The sequence below is a fragment of the Phodopus roborovskii genome, unplaced genomic scaffold, assembly GCF_943737965.1.
Source record: "Phodopus roborovskii unplaced genomic scaffold, PHOROB, whole genome shotgun sequence".
In the NCBI taxonomy this organism is placed as follows: domain Eukaryota; kingdom Metazoa; phylum Chordata; class Mammalia; order Rodentia; family Cricetidae; genus Phodopus; species Phodopus roborovskii.
Window position 1 is genome coordinate 12,331,483 of NW_026126410.1, and position 21,673 is coordinate 12,353,155.

General features: G+C 34.8%; 1 non-coding gene and 1 pseudogene across 1 annotated transcript; both read left to right on the forward strand.

The window, feature by feature from the left end:
- Window positions 1-18,490: 18,490 nt before the first annotated feature.
- Window positions 18,491-18,654, forward strand: LOC127220828 (U1 spliceosomal RNA). The gene has a single exon (XR_007834395.1). It is a non-coding gene; the product is annotated as a U1 spliceosomal RNA (small nuclear RNA).
- A 203-nt stretch (window positions 18,655-18,857) lies between these two features.
- On the forward strand, window positions 18,858-20,918 carry LOC127220749 (SAP domain-containing ribonucleoprotein-like; annotated as a pseudogene).
- The last annotated feature ends 755 nt before the right edge of the window (window positions 20,919-21,673 follow it).

A 21,673-nucleotide genomic window follows, 5' to 3' on the forward strand; every position in this document is an offset into this window, starting at 1 on the left:
CATGAGAGGAATTACAGGAATGAACTGAAGACAGGAATGTGGGGGTACCAGGGACTAAAGCACAGACAACGGAGAAGCACCTTTTCACTGGATATCAACATGGCTTGCCCAGCAGTTTTTATACAACTCATGATCATCTGCCTGGCAGTGGCACCAACCCCTGTGATCTGGCGCTCCCAACATCAGTCATTAATCAAGAAAAATGCCATACTGGATAGAGGCAATTTCTCAATTGGGATTCCATGCTTCCTAGATAAGTATACTCTGTGTCAACATGAAACAACAACAAAAATCAGAACAATTAGCATATTCAAAAGAAATTTCATTTACAAAACAGATAATGGAGACACTCAGTGTGACGGCTGTAATTTGTTGATCCCTGCTTATTCACTTTATAATTTTACAATAATAGTAGGCAATGAACCAGTCACTACAGAGGTAAAAGACAGATGGACAGACAACACTGTCAGGGAAGTCAGTATCATTATTTTTTGCATTGAATTCATATCTTTATACCAGGAGCTGAATTTAGAATAGAAAGTAGTTGAATATTATCTCCTGTCTTTTAAGCCTAGCATCTAATTCCACATGAGTTAACCAATATATTATTATAATATAATTTGTATAGGCTAATTAAATATTTGGATCTAGATTATCAAGTTAGGTTGTACATACATATTAATAGCACTATGAAACAGAATTGTTATAATTATGTCCCTTATAAAAATACCATAACAATGAAAAGAAATCCTTTGGGGTAAAAAAGTTAAATTATCACAAATAAATAAGGAATGAATTGTAGTTGGAGGTTTCTCATCCTGCTGCCAGTTCCCAAATAACCACTAAGGCTGAATACTAATTATTATTGTTTGCCCAATGACTCAGACATATTACTAACTAGCTCTCATAATTAAATTAACCCATTTCTTTTATTTTATATTTTACCACAAAACTACTGACTTAAAACTTCACATCTTTAGCCCTCTGAAAATACATGGGAATCTCCCTGATGCTGCCTTCTTTCTTTTCACTTCATTGTTTGGATTTTGCACTACCTGGCTCTTTCCTGCCTGGCCATTGGTGAAAATAGCTTTATTCATCAACCAACAAAAGCAATACATATTCAGAGTGTCCAGAAGGATGCCCCTCACCATTAAATGAAAAAATGTAAAACAGCCTAATAAACATAGAGGAAACTTAAATTTTTAAAGCATATATAACAATTATAGACTTCCAAATTTCAATGAGTAAAAAACACTCATGCATAATCATTGTAAGTCATAAACATATGGATTACTAAAATTATTCAAATTTAAGAGGAAATTTGTTTATATTGGGTCTAATTTAATTTGCAGTGTACAGATTTTAATTGTTTTAAATAGCAGTTTTTCACATTTCTCAACCTCTTAGGTAAATAAAATATCAACTTACAACTTATCTTTATGGAAAAATTTTCATGTGGCTGCTATGACTAACAGTGTAGTCAGCCAATTGTTCATATTATTTTTTAACTTCAGTTAACTAGACAGTGTGGGAGAAGCCAGATCCCTCAACAGAAGGGACTCACCAGCACAGAAAACTTCTCAGAGAATCATGAAAGTGGCACCTTGTATATGAAAACTGTTTTTTCAGCACTTTGGGAATATAAACATGCAAAGAAGCTAGTTGAAAGTCATCTTGACCTGATATCCAACAGAGCTATTGACTTGTCAAAATAGAGCAGCATGGTTACCATTTATTACAACATTAGTGACCTACTATAAGTCCTGTGATTTTAGGTTACAAACTACTTGAAGAACAATGATAACACTGTTTTGATTACATATTCTGATGAGGTTCAGGTTATATTCACATCAAAATTTGTGAATATGACTGACAAATCCTGAAAGAAAAGTTGTTTCACAAATTTGAAATTTCTGTTCTGAAATCCATACTCATCACTATGTATGACTACTGTTGTCATTTCCAACATTCCAGAGTCATTGTGACATATAGCTAATACTGTCATATGCAACATAAAAATACCAACTAAGTCAGAAACTGAAAGTATGTAGTTGTAGATAATTTTTACTATATTAATTTTTATTCATTTAACATATCTCCTGAGATTCTTAAACAAAGATAAAATCTAGAGGAATTTTAACATGCTATCTGGTAGTATTTATGTGTCTTCTCTATTTTGTTTTGTTTTCAGCAATATCTCTTTAATAGTGAACAAAGAATCATGTTCAAAGCCAAAACATGAGTAGCTTTAGGATGCCAGTTTTACAAGAAACATTAGAGATTTTTGCAATCTGACGTTTTATCATCTTAATTTTATTGTTCTTTGAATACAAGAAATATAGCATTCTTTCCCATACAGAATTGAAGAAATATAAATCCAATGATTAGGAAAGGTCTATTTCTGTCCTCAGTCTTTTTACCACATGATTTTATTCTAAATATACTCTGAGTATTTAAGATTATGTGTTGAGAGATATTTTAATCTGAAATTATTAATTTGTCTTCATTTTTATATTCATATAGTTTTATAATTTATTTTGTATTTGTTTTATTTTTGAAATTCTAATTAATTGCAGTCTTCCCTTTGTTTTCTTTAAAAATTCATAGCCTCTCAGTAGACATGCTATGGTAGACAGGGGAAAGACTACAAGGCCTCAACCCTACACAAAGAATTACAGGCAACTAAGGGATGCTGAGGGCAGGAGAAATTGTGCTTCTAGGACAACAGTGCACCAACTCTTATCCAGTACCAAATGGTCAGCCTGGAATAATACAGATAAACAACATTTTACATACTTAAGGGCATATATGCATATATATATGCATATATGCATGTATAAATATGCATATGTGAACATAACAATAACTAATGACTTAATTTTAAAGGAGACACAAAGATATAGCCTTTATAGGGACAGTTATTGTGAGGCAAAAGGGTGCTCCAGTTACTATGAGAAGTAACCTCAAATATCTTCCAGGGATTACTTAGTTATACAACATAATAGGTGGTTAATGAGCTAATAAAGTAAGTAATATAATTCTATGTTGGAGTCCAAGTGTTAAGTATTAACATTTAACATCAAGATTGTGGTAAATTATATAAATAGTCGGCAAGAAGAGAATACATTATAATAGAAAATAATAGCAAAATAATCACAATATTTATGTCATCTAGGTAGCATGAAATTTTATATATGTTATTTGGAGAATAGAAGATTCATTTATGAGAAATGTTAGAAAGCAAAAACTAGTAAGAAGTGAGCTTGGTTCTCTGTTGTCTTTATGAGATGGCCATTTTCATGAATATAATGAAGCTCCAAAATTAACCTATTCTCTAAGATTAATTTCTACTTGAATTGTGACTGATTACCTTGGGGGGGGTCCAATAATCATTGTTTTTATACCATGATTTTTTTGTTCTTTCTTCAGTCTTCCTGTAGAACAATCTGCCTTTATTTCCCAAGACATTTTTCATCTTTGTCTACAAGCACTGTCCTCAATGTTTGGTTACAACCACATACATCTTTCAAATGTCATTCTACCCATGTGACCTCAGTCTTCTTAGTTGTAGAAGACCCTTCCTATTCTTTGTGACTAAGTCACATCTCCCCTGTGCCATGCTTTCTAGTCTAGCATCAAAAATGTCCTCATTTTAAGCTTGATTTGTCTGTTCTAGGCAAATGCTTTTCACTTATGCTTTCTTTACTTATCACATTTTGTCAAAAGAGACAAAAATTATCTCTGTAACTTTTTATTTCAACTGTATAGTGTAACTTTATGCATAGTAGATGATATTACATCTACTTATCTCTCTCTCTTTCTCTTTCTCTCTCAGTGTGTGTGTGTGTGTGTGTGTGTGTGTGTGTGTGTGTGTGTCTTTCTGCGTGTAACATGTGTGGAGGCACTCACAGGGGGCAAAAAACTATTTTCAGGAGTTGGTTCTTTCCTTCTACATTGTGGTCCTGAGACAGAATTCAGACACTCATGCTTGATGGCAAGCATCTTTACCCGCTGAGCCATATTAATCACTCAGACAAATTTCTTCATTTTTTATATTCTTCTCTGAGAATTTCATATGATACTCTTTTATCATATTCTTTCCTATTCCCAAAATGTTCCACATCCTCACCTTACCCACCCAACTCCATGTTCTGTCTCTCTCTTAAAAAATAAAGGAGGAAAGGGCCAGTAAAGTCATGAAGTTTGCTTTGTGTTGGCCAGTGACTCCTGAGCTTGATGTCTGTACTGAATTATAGTTGAAATAGTTAGTGTCATTCCATTGGTGAAAATTTATTTCCCATTCCCAGCAGCTGTAAAAATCTTCTTATCTAGGGGTAGGACTTTGTGGCCATTACTCCTTCACACTGGAATTTTGCAAGGATTGAGGGGTGTAGGTATTGTGAGTGTTGTTTCTAGAAGACACTATTTCCTTGGAGTCTTACATCACCTGTGTCTCTTACAATCTATTTGTATCCTCTTTACATACATATGTGTAAATATACGTAAATACATACTTAAATTTCATGTGTAAATATATTTATTTCATCTGAACTGTAAGAAGAAGGGTTTGATGAAGATACTCTACTTAAGACTGAGCTCCAAATTCTATTACTCACTGGGCATTGTCCAGATACGAATTCTGGTGTGATAAGTATTGCACTTATTTATGGATACAGAAATATATCATTAAGAGCTCTTTTATTCCTGTATTTATATAACAATTTCCCCTTTCATTCAAAAGCTATCTAGTATCGAGTCCTTAACTTCACTGACATAAGGTATTGGTTCTATCTCATGAAATAAGGCATAAACCCATGATCGAATGAATAATGTCTTAAGTCATCCAATTCTCAAATTCACCATTTACTCTTTTAAATAATATGATTCTTTCACTCTTGAAATTGTTGCTACTTTTGTTCTTTTGAAGGCCTTCAGTAACTTTAGCTTTCAGAGAACATTTATTATCCTTCCAGCACTATGAAATCTAGCCAGCAAAGAGGATGTTTTCTTCTTCCCTTTCTTTCTTTCTTCCTTCCTTCCTTTCCTCTATTCTCTCTTCCTTCCATCATTTCTTTTACTCTATTTTATGGTTGGCTCAACAAGGCATCATGTGGATTTGGATTTAATTTATTTATTAATTTGTTTGTTTTTACATACTGACATCATTTTGCCACCTCCTTTTCTTATCCTACTCCCTGACCTCATCTCTCCTCTGTCCCCATATCCTGTCATTCCTCCTCTTGCATTTTTTTTTATTCAAACAAGGGCAGGCATCCAACAAATACCATCCAGCCATGGTATATTAAGTTGCAGTGAGTCTTGAGGGCCAGTACTCCAAGGCAGGATACCCAAGAATCATAGAAAGAATCAAATATAACTGGCAATAAAAAGGCAAGGAAATGATTACTAATGATATTCATAGAATGGTACCTAGGCCAACTGTCATCAGAGAAACTTCACCCAGCAATAGATGAAAACACAGGCAGAGACCCACAGTGGCATATTAGACTGACCTCAGGAAATCTTCTGGAAGTGGGGAAAGAAAGATTGTAGGTACAAGACAAGTCAAGGATATCATAACAAATCAACTAACCACAGAATCAACTAACCTGGGATCGTAAAGATTCACAGAGGCTGAACTTATAACCAGGGAGCCTGTATGGAACTGACCTAAGTTCTCTGTGTATATGTCACAGTAGTGTAGCTTGGTCTTCTTGTGAGACTCCTAACAGTGACAGCACTGGCTATCTCTGGTTCTGTTGCCTGCTTTTGGGACCCTCTCCTCCTACCAGACTGCCTTGCCCAACTGTAATATAAGAGAAGATGCCTAGTCTCACTGAAACTTGATATACCAAGAAGGATGTTTCTTAGTTGTCTTGATAGTGATTTCTCTGAGCCCTGAGGACAAGGTATGTGGCATCTTCAATTGTAGTGTATTGCCATGTAGTTGTGCTGGATCACCAAGAGCAATGGCAATGACTTGTGTTCTTTTGAAGACATTTAGGCCTCCCTGACCAATAACTTTTAGAGAGGTATTACATGTCTGAAAATGTAATTTTTGTTTAACGTTCTGGTGATGGGAGATGTCATTTTGTATATGTTTCTCATACTGGTTAATAAATAAAGCACTGTTGGCCAATAGGGAAGGAAGATAGGAGGGACTAGGAGACAAGGAGGAAGAGGAAGAGAAGGAGGAGAGCCAAGATGGAGAGTCGGGAGAAAGCAGTATGCCGGCCAGCTCCCTGGTAAGAGAAATACATAGATCAGCAGAAATGGGTTAATAATTAAGGCAGAGCTAGTCGATAAGAAACAAGTAACCGGGCCAACAGCATTGTATCAAATACAGAGTCTCTGTACATTATTTGGGGCTGGCAGCATGGCTGCAGGACAAGACCGGGCGGCAGGCAAAAAAACCTGTACTCCTTACAGTTCTGGTTTAACCACCCATACATTTAAAAATATTATTGAAACTATTCTACTAACTAGTGGGTTTACTTGATGTTCTTTCATGACCCCTACTTTTGTTAACTTATTCTTTATCCCCTACTCTCATACATGACTACCTCTATCCCAATATAAATTTTTAACTCCCTGTATTTCTGACCTCATTTCCTTTCTCTCTCTCTCTCTCTCTCTCTCTCTCTCTCTCTCTCTCTCTCTCTCTCTCTTCTGTCTTCTCCAAACATTGAATTAAGTTGTAAGACAATAGGCTTCTGTTTTGCTTAGCCACAAACCTTTTTCTGGGTCAATGGTTAATACATCACCTAAGACCTCGAATTCCCCTACTCTTCCCACATCTGTCCCTGCTTAAGCCTGACTTTTCCTTGGTATTCTATCTCTCTCTTTTTTAAAAATCCTTTCAAAAGATAACACAAAGCAAAAATGTGACTCCTTAATACAAAAAATAAATATTTTAGAGATGATATTTTCATAAATTCCTTAATTGTCATGAAGTATAAAAGTTGTATATGTAACCCAGCATTTCCTCCTGGGTGGAAGAGTTCATAAGTGGTAATGATGTGATTTTAGTAAATTTCTTCAGTGATTGATTAAATTAAACACAATGCTGAAGATGTTTCATACATACCATGAAAGGTCTGTAAGTCACATGAAGCCTTGTTAGAAGACTGAGAGTTCTAATTTCAGAAAGTGATCATTTCTAGTCATTCTTAAACAAGCAGCAAAATGTACCCTTGAGGCAATCCAAGTGAACCTAATAACCGCCTCCCGTTATTTGAAAACTTATAAGAAATGCTTAATTTCACTAGTAGAGGTTTGTTTTTTAATACTAGTTGTGCTGAAGCAAAACTAATCATTGTCTAATATAGATCTACAACTTTAGTCTCCATGGTTAGCTATTAGAAGATTTTTATTTTTATTTTAAAATGTGTCACGTCTGCCATTTATTGTCAGGCTCTCTGATGAAGCACTTTGGACACTTTCATAAAGTGCTTCAATTCACTGGAGCAGCAGTGAAGATCCTGAAGTCACACATGTTGATAATTATCCCTGTTCATTTGTGACACACTTTCATGGACCTCAGCCCTACACTAATCTAACACAGTAAAAATGCTATAAGCACTTTAGCAGACCCACTAATAAAATCCTAGGACTGCACTCCATTAATTATTCTCAATGATAATAAGAATCTTTGTCCTTAACCAGTTTTATACTTTCTAACCAATTTATTATGTAAAGTGTACATGTTCATACAAAAATCATTGAACAACAGTCCAAAGATAAGAGAGCATGCTACTGAACAATGTTATCCATGATATAATTTAAGTACTTTTGTTTTAATTCATGCCTGTCATGTTCTCACCTCTGTTGGGAGTGAAAGAATGAATAAAGTTTATCAAAAATCTCCATGGGTTATTGCACACCTACACAGATGCACACCTCCTATTTCATCTCTGTTTAACTTGGTTTACTTATTACACTGTCTTCATTATTACTATTTCCAATTTTTCTCTGAAATAATTTCCTGCTACCTAGAAAACATCCTTTTAATTTCCTTTCAGAAGTGCCGCCTGATGGGGAATATTATTTTCCCTCCATGCCAGTGCCATTTTCATCTGTGCTTGACAGACACTGTCACTGCTAACCAGCTCTCAGCAACAAAAACTTCTTTAGCTGATTAAAGGCACCCTCTCTCTGTGGTCATCAGCTGTCTATCACAGAGAAGAGAGGCTCCAACCTGCTTGTGTATTTTTTCCCCTGCTTTTCTATGATCTCAGTCACATTTGCTTAACTGTTCACTTCTCATCATGGCTTTGATCCTTTTTATTAATTCTCTCTACATGTTTGGTTTAAATTTTAATTTTATGTTGTATTAAACTTTTACTATAAAAGCAGCTCACTGGGCTTTTAAAATACATTTTGTGTTTTCATTTTCTTTTTCTTTTCAAAGTCCACTTTGAGAATAGTTTAAAGACAATCAGTTTCATGTTTCTGTAGAATAAAGTATTTTTCTTTCTTATTTCCACAAGGGTCAAGGTTGAAGAAATTCCTGGTTTTTAGTTTGTCTCTCCCTGCAAAGGGATATGAGATAACTTTTCAGTTTCTGTACAACACAGGAAAATATTGCAGCTAACATTAGATAACCAGTAATAATTTTTCATGCAGTTTAATTTCAATATGTTTGACTCTTTTGTATGGTGGTATGAATTTCTTCTGTCTTTCAGAATTTTGTTTTCCTAGGAAATCACCAATTGTAACTCAGCCTCATAGCAGCAATAGGAAAACATCTGATAAACAGCCCGTTGGGAAGAACAGAAACTTCAGGATACTAAAAATCAAGAATTTCAGAAAGGATTCACAGTTTTATCTTTTTCAATCTATGTACTTCAATTAAATTTACAATTTAAAGTAAGAAATATTACTTTTTGGTAGGAAATAGCATAGTTACTTGATAAAATTTACCTATAAAAATTTAACATAAAGCTCTGCTAGAAAGTAAACATACAACTTTTCCATGTATTTGTACATGGAATTTGGGACAGCATCACCAATGAATATTTAATCGTCTTGCAAAAGAGACATTCTCACTGGGTCTGGTAGAACATGCCTGAAATCAAACCCTGAAGGGGCTACAGGAGGAAATGAAAAGTTTGATACCCTACTGAACTACATAGCAAAGTCTAAGTCATCATGAACTAGATGAAAAAGAAGGGAACGTGAGCGGAAGGTCTGGAGGGACTAATGTGTCCCCTGAATAATAAATGAGTGAAGATGCATGTGTGTGTTTGTGTGTGCTGGCATAGTTAGAACAATCCTGTTATTCTAGATACTCAACAGGAATCTTTAGGAGGATGAAAAGTTAAAGGCCAGCCCAGACAACATAGTGAGATTTTGCCTCAAAAATAAATAAATGAAAAGAGAACCTGGGCTACACTGCACAGGGAATGCTCTTCCATTCATGTCCCAGTCACAAGCTCCAACACACAGCACTGAAAACAAACAAGTGGCTGAGTATTATTAATCCAAAGTTTTGTTTGAGCAAAGTTTGCTGTCTCAGCAGCGAAGAGCACTGGTTTTTGCAGAGGAACTGAGTTCAATCCCCAGCATTCAAATCATGGAAATCATGGCTCACAATCATCTCTGATTCCAGTTTCAGGGGATCAAATGCTCTCTTCTGACTTCCTTAAGCACTAGGTACAAACATGGGCATATGCATGTATGCACACAAAACACTCACACACACAAAATCTAAATATAAAATTTTTAATATAAATCATTCAGTTATTCCAATTGTTTCAAATAAGACCCATATCTCATTAAATTCTTCCATTTTTCAAAGAAAATAAAATCTATTATTTGTCAAATAACCAAATACTGTAACGTGATAATATTACTAATCCCATGTCATCATTTGATGGGTTTTACCATAGTTAAACCTTCTGTTTATCATCATCTTTTATTTCTATTATCATGTATTAAATTTCATGTATCCAGTATATAGATCACTATAATTTATTTCAAAACAACTTAAGTGAAACAAGAATCTATATTTCTAAATTTCCATAGACAATGACATTTGGTGGCATGCATTGTTTGTTCATCAAAGATTACTATGATATGTGTTTCAGATGGCTGAGGAGCTCCCTGCTTGCTGATACTGGAAGGTATAAAAATTCAATGAGTTATGCCACCAGTGGAAATGGGAAGAGGCCTTGTTACATGTGGTGAGCTTTTCATATATGAAGAAACGCCTGGTCATGTATATTCTTCTACTATATGAAGCTATAATCAAGGGTGAAGAAGACTCATTAGGTGAAGGCTCTTGCAGCTAAGCCTAATGTCCAATAACAAAAGTTGCATGGTAGAAGGAAAGAAATATTTTCCACAAGTTGTTTTCTTATACTCATGTACCTTTGTTACACTCCACCTGAACACACACACACACACACACACACACACACACACACACTAACACTATGATCTTGCTTGCTTTTGAAAAAGCTTCATCTTCTTTTAGAGTTTAACCATTTAAGGAGTTTCTTGAGCAGGCTTAGAAAATGTCTTGCTGCTCTTTTTGGGATTCTGTTATATACCTGAAGATTTTCTAGTTATATACCTGAAGATTTTTAGTAACTAAGCCTACATATACTGTGGTGTTAAAAGGAAAAGCTCTGAACTAATTAGCTTCACCAGAATTTGAGCCAGGAGTATGGCTCAGGAATTAATGAAAAACCAGAACTCAGAAAGCCCCATTCAGGCAGTATGAGTAGAGGGTTCTTATAGGACAAACACAAAGGAAAGAAACCTGATATGTCTCCATTAGACCTTATTGAGGAATGTTGTGAGTTGTTGCTGTTTGTCATTGGCTGAAACTTGAGGTGTGTGACTTCTTACATTTTCTATTTGTTATCAAGATTATAATCTCAAATTTAGCTAAGGATTATTTAATGTTAAATTACACTTCAGTTACTTATATGGGAACTCAGTTCAATTCTATTACTTACATTAGGAAACCTTCAATGAATTAAGATGTTTTTAAAAGGCAGAAAGTTATAGGGAAAAGGGATGTAATAAAATGTTCCTTTCATTATTTTTTCTTTTGTTTTTCCTGTTTGTTTGTTTGTTTGGGATTTTGTTTGTTTTGTTTTTGTTTTTTGTTATGTTAATATGTGAAAACAGAAATCACCATTTCTATACAGTACTCTGGCCACATATATTTCTGATCTGTCCAGGATCAAAGAGTCCAACTAAATGTTTTCCAAGTAACTTTCTTAAAACTCTTCGCAAAAACACCAGTGATTTTTGTTTTGCTTTCCAAGTTCCACTTCTAAAAAATTAATTGACTATTTAATGTAACTTTGTTTATATAAACATTATCAGTGTTATGTGTAACAACTACTGTGTTCAACATCACTACCCAGTGCATCCATGAAAATCAACAATTGCTATAATCATTAATATTTCAAATACTGTTTCTAAAATGTATGTAAAGCAAAATAAAGAAGCTTCAATAAGAACATACTGTCTGATTACCCATGCTGACAGATACTGGAGTAAATGGAAAAGTGAGAGTTGAGTTTAGAGGGCAGATTAAAGGAAAAAACTGTATGTAACCCTTAGAATTTATTGGGTCAGGTCTACCATATGTCAAATATTAAGAATATCCAATAGTGAAATAAAGGATAGATGCTTTTGCAATTTCATAACAATATACTATGAGTGTTCTGCTAAGTCATTTGATTTTTGTCTGAGAAAGTGCAAAGTAGTGCCTTCAGGGTAATACATTTTAAAATTTATCTCTATAAAACCAGAGTCCAAAAACCACATAGCCATCTTTCAGAACTGTATCCATCCAGCAAAAACAGATATGGCAGAATCACAGCTGAGAAGGCTGCAAAAGAATGCATCGAGTTACATTTGTGCAGAAAGAAACTTAATTTCCAAATCCATTTTCCAAAAGATGCTATGGGTAACCAGCAGTGACATCAATAGGAAACAGTACATCTCATGCACCAGCCACAAACCACACTGCTCAGCAAGACTGGCATCTTAGGTGCCCTCTTCCCTAAAACTTGGATGCTAAATTGATACTGTAGAGAAATTAGGATGAAGTCATTTGTTAGTTAAATGAAATTAGATCCATATTAGAAAAAAATTATCTTTCTTCATTTAAGTAAAAATCCTGAGGACCAAGGTAGTCTTTATTTTCTATTCTTCTTAATAAATTACTACATATGCAGAAAACATGCACTCAATATTTTATGATTTCTGTAGGTACATCGGAGATACCACTCTGCCTCAGGCTTTTTCCAGGCATAGTACAGCTGTCAATCATGTCATCTCATCTGGTTCTTAACATATTTCACTTTATCTTGACTCAAGGTTTCCATTTCTTTTCTAAAAAGTTTGCCACTGTGGTGGCTTGAATAAAAATGTCTCACATAGACTTATATTTGAATGCTTAGTCACAGGAAGTGACACTATTTGAAACGATCAGTAGGTGTGGCCTTTTAGTGGAATAATGTTCCTGGTGGATTGGCTTTGAAGTTTCAAAAATACAAGCCACTTTCATACTTTCATTGTTACCCATTTTCTTGTCCCACTACCTGTGGATCTAAACGTAGAACTATCAGCCAGCAATTCTGCCTGCATGCCATCATACTCCCCAACAGGAGGATAAAGGACCAATCCCCTGAAACTGTAAACAAACCACACTTCAGTGATTTCTTTATACATAGTTGTCATGGTCATGGTGTTTCTTCACAGCAATAGAAATGGTATGATTTTTCAGTTTTTAACTATTTATTTTATTTTTGGCGATTACAATATGTTATCATTTTCTGTCTTCATCCCCTCCCATATAGCCCTACCTGCTCTTATCAAATCCATCACCTCTTTCTTCATTCATCAAAGTTTTATCCATTTCTTGTGGAAACTAGCACCCTAATTGTAGAAGATCCCTGTACCAATTTGCCAACCAAAACATGATCTAAATTTTGGATTGAGACATGGCACTACGGGGCAGCACAGAATCACAATACTGGAGAGACAGAGGCAGGAAGATGATTTCAAGGACGGTTTGCTTACATAGCAAGTCTTCATCTCAGAACAAATTAAATGGTAGCTTTAATCAAGTTTCTGTTCAAATAGTTACTGTCAATTAAAGATTTCTCTTCTTTGAAGGATCTTAATGCAGATTAATGGCCCTATTTAATTTTGGAGGAAATTTTGGAGGATCATCTAGACTCAAAAGGTAGCTTAGTAGAGTTTGACTTCTATGCCTACCTATACGTGATTACTCCCTGTATATGCTCATTTGATACGCTAGTACAATGAGCAATTTTTGTTTATGCTCATAGATTACAGATTTTAGCATTCTTATGTAAGGAGTAAGGTTTTTCTGCCCGTTGCCTGGTCTTGTCCCACCACTGCGCCAGCCCCAATTAACACAGGGAGACTCTGTATTTGATATAATGCTGTTGGCCAGGTACTAGTTTCTTATCGGCTAGCTCTGTCTTAAGTATTAACCCATTTCTATTAATTCCCACGTGGTCTTCTTACCGGTGAGTGGACCCAGACTTCTGTTCTCTCCGGTCTCTCCATGTTGACTCCTCCTCACTACTTCCTCTTTCCTCCTTGTCTCCTAGTCCCTCCTATCTTCCTTTCCTATTGGCCAACAGTGCATTATTCATTAACCAGTATGAGAAACATATATACAGAATGGCATCTCCCATCATTCTTATACTTGTAATGTCTGACTTTGGGATTAAGAGAATGCTAACCTCATATTTCAGTTTAGAAGCCTTTATCCTTTTTCTAATTGTAAGGCATATTTGTTAGATTTCTTTTAAAATCAAAGTTTATTTAGAGCACTGTGTCACAGGTCTATAGGGTCCAGCATCTGGCAGGCTGAAGCTATAATCTGGGTTCAAAAGAGATACCTCAATGTGAAGAAAAATAAAGGATATTTAGAAACAAAATCATCTTGATTTGTCTGTATTGTAAGAAAGAATTGTAACACAGACATACATTTGAAACTATGTGGCTACTCAGAGTATATCTTTGTTCCTGAATGAAACATAATAACTTTTGTCTCTCATGATATTCATTTACTTGACTTTTAAAAGTTATGGCCACAGAGATTTTCAGATTTAACTTTGAGCCCTTTAATAGCTATAGAATCAGTTATGGTTGCCTCCAATTAATATTTAATATAAAAATTTACTTTATTTATGGAAGGGTCTCAGAACTATAGCAATTTTATTAATCTCACAAATCAGCTTTGGTTTCTTTGATACATTATTTTGTGCATAGTTTGAAAACTAAACAATATATCAATCCTCTCATGCAGTTAGCTCCCTTTTGCATGCCAATATGGGGTAATGAAGCTATATTCATGATGATTCAATACATAACATAAATATGATTATTTAAGACCAGTAATTATAATGTATATATGTAAATTATGTAAACTTTAACCATGAGCAAGTTTTAGAAATTAACTATCATTGAATAACAATTTTGCATCTAATTTAAAATGATTTGTTCTATAAATATTACCATCTGTATTATGTACAATATTCTGATGTTCTTATTTAAAGTATAACTTGAGATAAAGCTTACCTTTCTCCTAAAAGAGGTATTTTATGATAAGTTTGCATCATTGGTTGAATAGCCTGGCAACATGATGGCCTTGAGAAATTCTAGTTCACAAATATAACTGAGGGCACTTTTCATCCCTGGAGACTTTATTATTTCCAATAACCAGACTCTGGAGGTATTGCCATCTCAGAGCATCATTTATATGTGTCTTGCATTTCACTCTCAGAGCAAAGTTTTAAAAAGGCTTGTCATTTGCTCCCTAGTGGATTTTGAAGAACAATGAGCAAATGAAAATATTTCTTTCAAAATTAGCTTAAATTTCTGTTAAATAGCCTCAAAAAGAAAAGCAAAAGACCCAAATAAAGATGCAAGAGTGTAAAAATTGGTTCATCTGATGTTCTATTTCAACTGCAGTATTTCCAAACTTATTGGTTATTTGGGACATTTTAAGAGTAATCCAAAATTAAGTGCTCTATCAACTATTTTACACTCTGATTATGAGATTGTAGAATTTTTTCTTCTAATATATTCAGAATAATTTTCAATAACTAAAAAATATTTTCCATTTTCAATTATTAACAAACTATGAAGTCATATCATCTTAAATTTATTCTTTTAAGAATGGTCTCCAGCTCCAAGTTTCTGTGACATGTGAATTAATCACTTTGATTAAGGCTGTCCTAATTACCATGAAAGGCCATGTCAATTGTGATTAAATAATTGACAGGGACAAATTCTTTAATCTACAAAAAGTTATACTATAAAAGTATCGTGGCCTTACATGAAATACTTCTACATAAGCTATTGTCAAGGAAGCTCCCTAAGCTCCAAAAAGAGTACAAGTTCTTTCCATTTCTCTTCACTGCCCAACAGAATTAGATGAAAATCTCATATTACTGAAGATGCCATACACTTTGGTTGTAAAAAAGAAACGTAGTACCAAGATGGAAACTTCTCAGATGTCTACTTTCACAATGTCAGAAGGTGCTGTATAGGCTGTTAGTAGAGAAAAGCCATTGGTGGTCTGACCTAGAAACAAACACTGGAACTATAATACCATCCTACCTTGCAAGATGTGTCCACTGCTGTAACAGTGGCAGACTGTTAACTCACAAACAAACTCTCTCTGATTGTTTTCCAGGTTAGCAGGGATTTTCAAACTGGTACTACAACTAACCAAGAAACCATGCCTGAGGAGGTTATAAGCCCTAGAATAGAGTCTAATGCTTTCAATTAGCTAAATTGATACAGTATTAAACTTTTATTCAGAAACCTGTTTTAGGCCCATAGACATATACTACTATATGATTTAATTAGTGAAGCTTGTCTAAAATGAATGAGTCATAGCTACTCAAAGTATAGGGAAAATTGATTATTGAGTATTCTTCTCTAAACATAAAATGTATAACATATACTCTAAAACTCAGGTAATTTAATGAAAGAAAATTCAGAAAGAATATAGGATCCAGAAGATAGGGAGAAAGGTAGTAGACTGTTATCATCTGAGTATGACACAGCTATTACAATCATGAACTCATAAATGCTTCAGTTGCTTATTCTAAGGTTATATAAGACTGGAATTAACTGATATAGATGGAGCTGGAACTCATGGAACTTTGCCCATATTTGATGAACTATTCATAATATAAGATTTTACAGAAGGTTGAGTAAGTATCTTAAGAGTCTACCATTTTGCAATTGATAACTCCATGTCCATGGCCACAAAAAAAGCTCTAGTAAACTTCAGTGTATCACAAAAGAAAGCAAAAGGCACAACATGGGCAAGAGTTTTTTTTGTTTTTTTTTTTTTGTTTTGTTTTGTTTTTTTTCCACAAAGAGAAAGACTGACAGAATTTGGGGATAAACAAATACACATACATGTGTGAAATTCTTAAAGAAAACATTTAGTTATTTTTAATCTGTTTTTTCTTTTAACATATACTTTATATCACAAATGAGGTCCATATTCTTGGGGTTTAATGCTGCTTTCAAATACCTTTATTCCTCTAATGCAAAACATCATTACAAGTACTCATATCACTCAACTCTGCCAGCCTTTCTACATTAATTTGGCCTTCCATACTCTTTAGTATTTTTCAACCTTATATTAAAATTCTTTTACATTTTTCTCAGAAATAAAGTTGGCTACTCTTGGTGAACTTCCAGTACATATAATTACCTCATTAGCCCATTGACTTCTAAATCTTTGGTCTTTTGTACAACTTCACACAATGTTCTACTTTCCTGTTATATCATAGAAGTTACCATCAGCATCTGTATTTCCTTCAGCCTGTTTTCTAAATGAAAATTCTTCAGAAGTAACCTTCTCTCATTTACTGTGTTAATCACTTTTACACATTTGAGATACTTAATTTCTTTCCAAAGTCACAAATTACAAAATCTATTTCTCATCTATCATCTATATTTACCTATCATCTATCTTTATCAGTCTTATATACCTATCATCTGTCTCCACATCCAACCCAGAAGAAATAATAGATACTTTACCTCATAAATATATTCCAAGCATTTAAAATTTAGACAATAAAAATGGAACATCTATGATTGTAATCTAAATAAATGACTTGCTGAATCAACAAGTGAAAACACTTCTACCAACTATTTTTTTTGTATTTATGTTGCTTATACATTCATCCAAGGTTAATATCCTTTAATATTCTTCCTTCTCATGAGAATATCCTAAAAGTTTTGTCCTTTCATAAAAACAAATGTGTATTACTACATGTTTTGATTTTTATATAATACATTGCCTTATTTAAAATGTAACCTTCTAAATAGAACCTGCTATTATAACCTTCTAAATGGAATTAACACACAGTTTGTTTTAATCTTAATTCTGGAATTACTGTTTTTCAATTAGATTTGATATATACCTAAACAAAGCATAGTACAATTGTTGAGAAATCAAAATAATTGAATGATATTTACAAATACTCAATATTACATAAGAAATTTTACAGAGACAAGAAAAATAAATGTTTTCATATGTTTTAAAACACTCATGACTTTAAGATGATTTTTCAGTAATTAGTAAGATTATTATAACTTCATTATATATTTAACTTAAAGGAAAAAGTTTTTAGCTTGTAGTTGTATACCTAGTGATTTATCTTTCAAATAGCAAACTAAAAATAAGTATACATCTTTAAAATATTCTTAGCAAGGTCAGTATAGACATTTTATGAACTGAAACCATTTAAAAGTCACAAAAATATTGAGAATTGTTCCAGAAAATATCACAAAATTACAAGATGAAGTGACAAAGTTAGAAGAAGTATAAATAAAAATGCTTACTCACTGAATAAAACAGTGGTAATAGTAGAATTGCATGAAATAAAATTGTGCTATGTTGTGTTAGTTTCCTAGGGCAACATAATAAATTAACATAAAGAAATTTTTAATATTTCCTCCACAAAATTAATTAAAACAATAATACATAGTACAAGAGGGTTACCAAATTTGAATATTCAAAAATCTGTAATAATTGGATAGGAAGTTAAATTAATATAATTACACCAATATAGCACAAATAAATTCTTATAATCTCTATAGTAAACAATGCAAATGAAAAGATAATTAGTTAACAGAGGGAAAATGAAATAATAAAAAGACTTTTGTACTGAGTTAAAACATTTATTAAAAGTCTTGTCTATAGTTCAGATGTATGCCTAGCATGTATGAATCTCAGGTTGGATCAGTAGCAGAGAATAAACCTAGAGTGGTAAATCATTTCTATGATCCCTGTATTGAGGAGGCAGAGACTGGAAGTGTGAAAACTTAAGATCATCTTATCTACATGTAGAGTTAGAAGATAAGCTGGAATACATAAAAACTTATCTCAAACAGGCAAGCAAATAAAAATAACACCTATAAACTTATTAAGGAACTATAAAATAACATTTGAATACTTAGCTAGCAGGGAAGGTACCATGATCACAAAGGTGGTTTTCCCAGAGCCAGGCTTATTTATTGAACTCTGGATATAGTGACCTCTATTATTTCCCCAAATGTGGGAAACTCAGTTACATAATTTGTGGTAGTGGGGGACTGCATTGGAGTTCTCTGCTAAAATATATATATTTGAAACTATCTTTGAATATTAAAATTAAATACTTTTGAAAAGGTTGGAGTAAATTTTTAATGTAGCTAAAAGAAGAGAAATGCAAGTTATATTTTTGTTTAATGAAATATCAATTAATTAATGTGTTTGTATATGTTCATTTTTGGTTACATGTTACTGTGGTTTGAATAGGAACAGCTAACATAGACTCATGTGTTCGAATGCTTGGCCCTTCCACAGTGACACAATTAGGAGGTGTGACCTTGTTGGAGTAGGGGTAGCCCTGGAGGGTATGTGTCACTGTGGAGGACAGCTTTGTGGTCTTATATGCTCAAGCTATGCTTAGTGTGGCACACAGCCACCCCTTGATGTCTGCTGATCAAGATGTAGAACCCTCAGTTGCTTCTCCTGCATTATGTCTACCTGTATGCTGCCATGCTTTTCACCATGACCATAATGGACTAAAACTCTGTAAGTCAGCCCCAATTAAATGTTTTTCTTTATAAGAGATGCTTTTAAGGCTCAGTGAAACCATGGAGATCCACAAGCCAAAGCTTGCTGAACTAAAGTAAAATTGTCATATTCATGGTTTAGAGATGAGTGAATAAAACAAGATATTATTATTATTATTGTTTCTTTTTTTTTAACATATCAATCCCAGTTCCGGCTTCCTCTCCACCCCACCCCCACTTCACAGGGAGGATGATGCCTTCCAGGAGGGATCAACAAAATCTGTCAAGTCATTTGGAGTAGGGCCTAGGCCTTCCCTCCTGCCTCTAAGTTAGGGGAGTATCCCTCAATGGGGAATGTGCTCCCAAAGTTCTTTTGTGCACCGGGGATACAACCTGGTTCCAGTGTGAGAGGTCCCTTTGACTGCTCAGGTATTCTAACTGAGATCAATGTTCAGGGGGTCTGAGTTGGTCCAATGCTGGTTTCCCACCTATCAGTCTGGGGGGGGGCATTAGCAACCCCTTGTTCAGGTCAGCTGTCTCTGTAGGTTTCTGTAGCCTGGTCTTCTCCCCATCTTCTTATTACTCCCCCCTCTCTGCATCTGGATTCCAGTTCGGTTCAGTGTTTAGCTGTGGGTGTCTGCTTCTGTTTCATCAGCTACTAAATGAGGGTTCTATGATGGTGGATAAGTTAGTCATCAATCTCATTATCAGGGAAGGGAATTTAAGGTAGCCTTTCCACTGTTGCTCAGATTGTTAGTTGGGGTCATCCTTGTAGGTCTCTGAACATTTCTCTAGGTCAGTTTTCTCTTCAAACCTATAATGGTTCCCTCTTTTACGGTCTCTCTCTCTCTCTCTCTCTCTCTCTCTCTCTCTCTTTTCTCTCTCTCTCTTTTCTCTCATCTATTCCTCCCCTGACTCAATGTTCCTAGTCCTATATGCTCTTCTCTCCTCCCCTTCTCTTTCTCCTAGCTCCCTCTCCATTCACTGCCCCGCCCCCACCCCCAATATGCTCAGGAGATCCTGTTCCTTTCCCCTTCTGTGAGAGAACCTTATATGAATCTCTTAGGTTCCTCCTTGAATCCTAGTTTCTCTGGCAGTGTGAATTATAGGCTGATGATCCTTTGCTCTATGTCTAAAATCCAAATTTGAGTGAGTATATACCATGTTCCTATTTTTGTGACTGGGTTATCTCAGGATGGTTTATTCAAGTTCCATCCATTTGCCTGTGAATTTCAAGATTCCATTTTATTTTACACTGAGTAGTATTCCATTTTGTCAATGTGCCACATCTTCTTTATCCATTCTCCAGTTGAGGTGCATCTAGGTTGCTTCCAGATAGGCTGCAGCCTGAAGAGGACATAAATGAAGAAGATGTACTAGGAAATGACACTGAGGAAGTACACAGAACTGCCTGCCAAAGAGGAAAACTTTCTTGAAAAAGCTGTTGACGTGCCCTTAGAAAAGGAGGTGGGAAGAATTATATCTGGAAAACCTTAGATGAATAGAATGCAAGAGAGGCCTGAGCAATTCAGTGTGCCTGTAGGAAGGCTGCTTGGGTAGCTGGGATTGTTATTTCTTTAGTTCCAACAAAAGGTTTATCATCTGACACTAAGCCTATGGTTAACCTGGATAAACTAAAGGAAAGAGCACAGAGATTTGGTTTGAATGTCTTTCCCATCTCAAGAAAGTCTGAGGATGAAGAGAAGCTGAAAAAAAAAGGAAGGAGAGACAGGATTGTGACAAGTTGAACTGCAACAGGAACTATAGAGGTTTCAGAGGCAAAGAAAGGGAAAAGAGCAGTGTGTTTGGGGATTGCATAATGAAAACTTCATGCTTTCTGCCCCTCAGTGATTTCCATTTTTCAAATTCTTCTTGGGTTTTATACACACAGACACACAGATACACACACATGCATGTACATATACACACACAGACACACACACACACACACACATGCATGTACGTACACAAGCAGACACCCACACAGACACAGACAGATAGACACACCCACCCACACACATACACATACACACACACACACACACACACACACACACACACACACACACACCTATACACACAGCCACATGCCTCACAGTGAGAAAGCACAAACTTTAGGTGCATCCTTGAATTCCAGCAGCAGTTTGAATTAACTGCTGTACAGCATTTAAGCTTGTTGTATTTTTGCTTTTAATTATTTTGCTTATTAAGAAGACAAAAAAAATAAAGGCGTTTCCATAGTCAAGATGGTGGTTTAACATAAGAAAATCTATCAACGTGATCCACCATATAAACAAACAGAAAAAGAAAAACCACATGATTATCTCCCTAGATGCTGAAAAAGCCTTCGACAAAATTCAACACCCTTTCATGATAAAGGTCTTGGAGAGGTCATGGATAACAGGAACATACCTAAACATAATAAGGGCAATATACAGCAAACCAACTGCCAACATCAAACTGAATGGAGAGAAACTTAAGCCAATTCCTCTAAAATCAGGAACAAGACAAGGCTGTCCTCTCTCTCCATATCTCTTCAATATTGTACTAGAAGTTCTAGCTAATGCTATAAGAC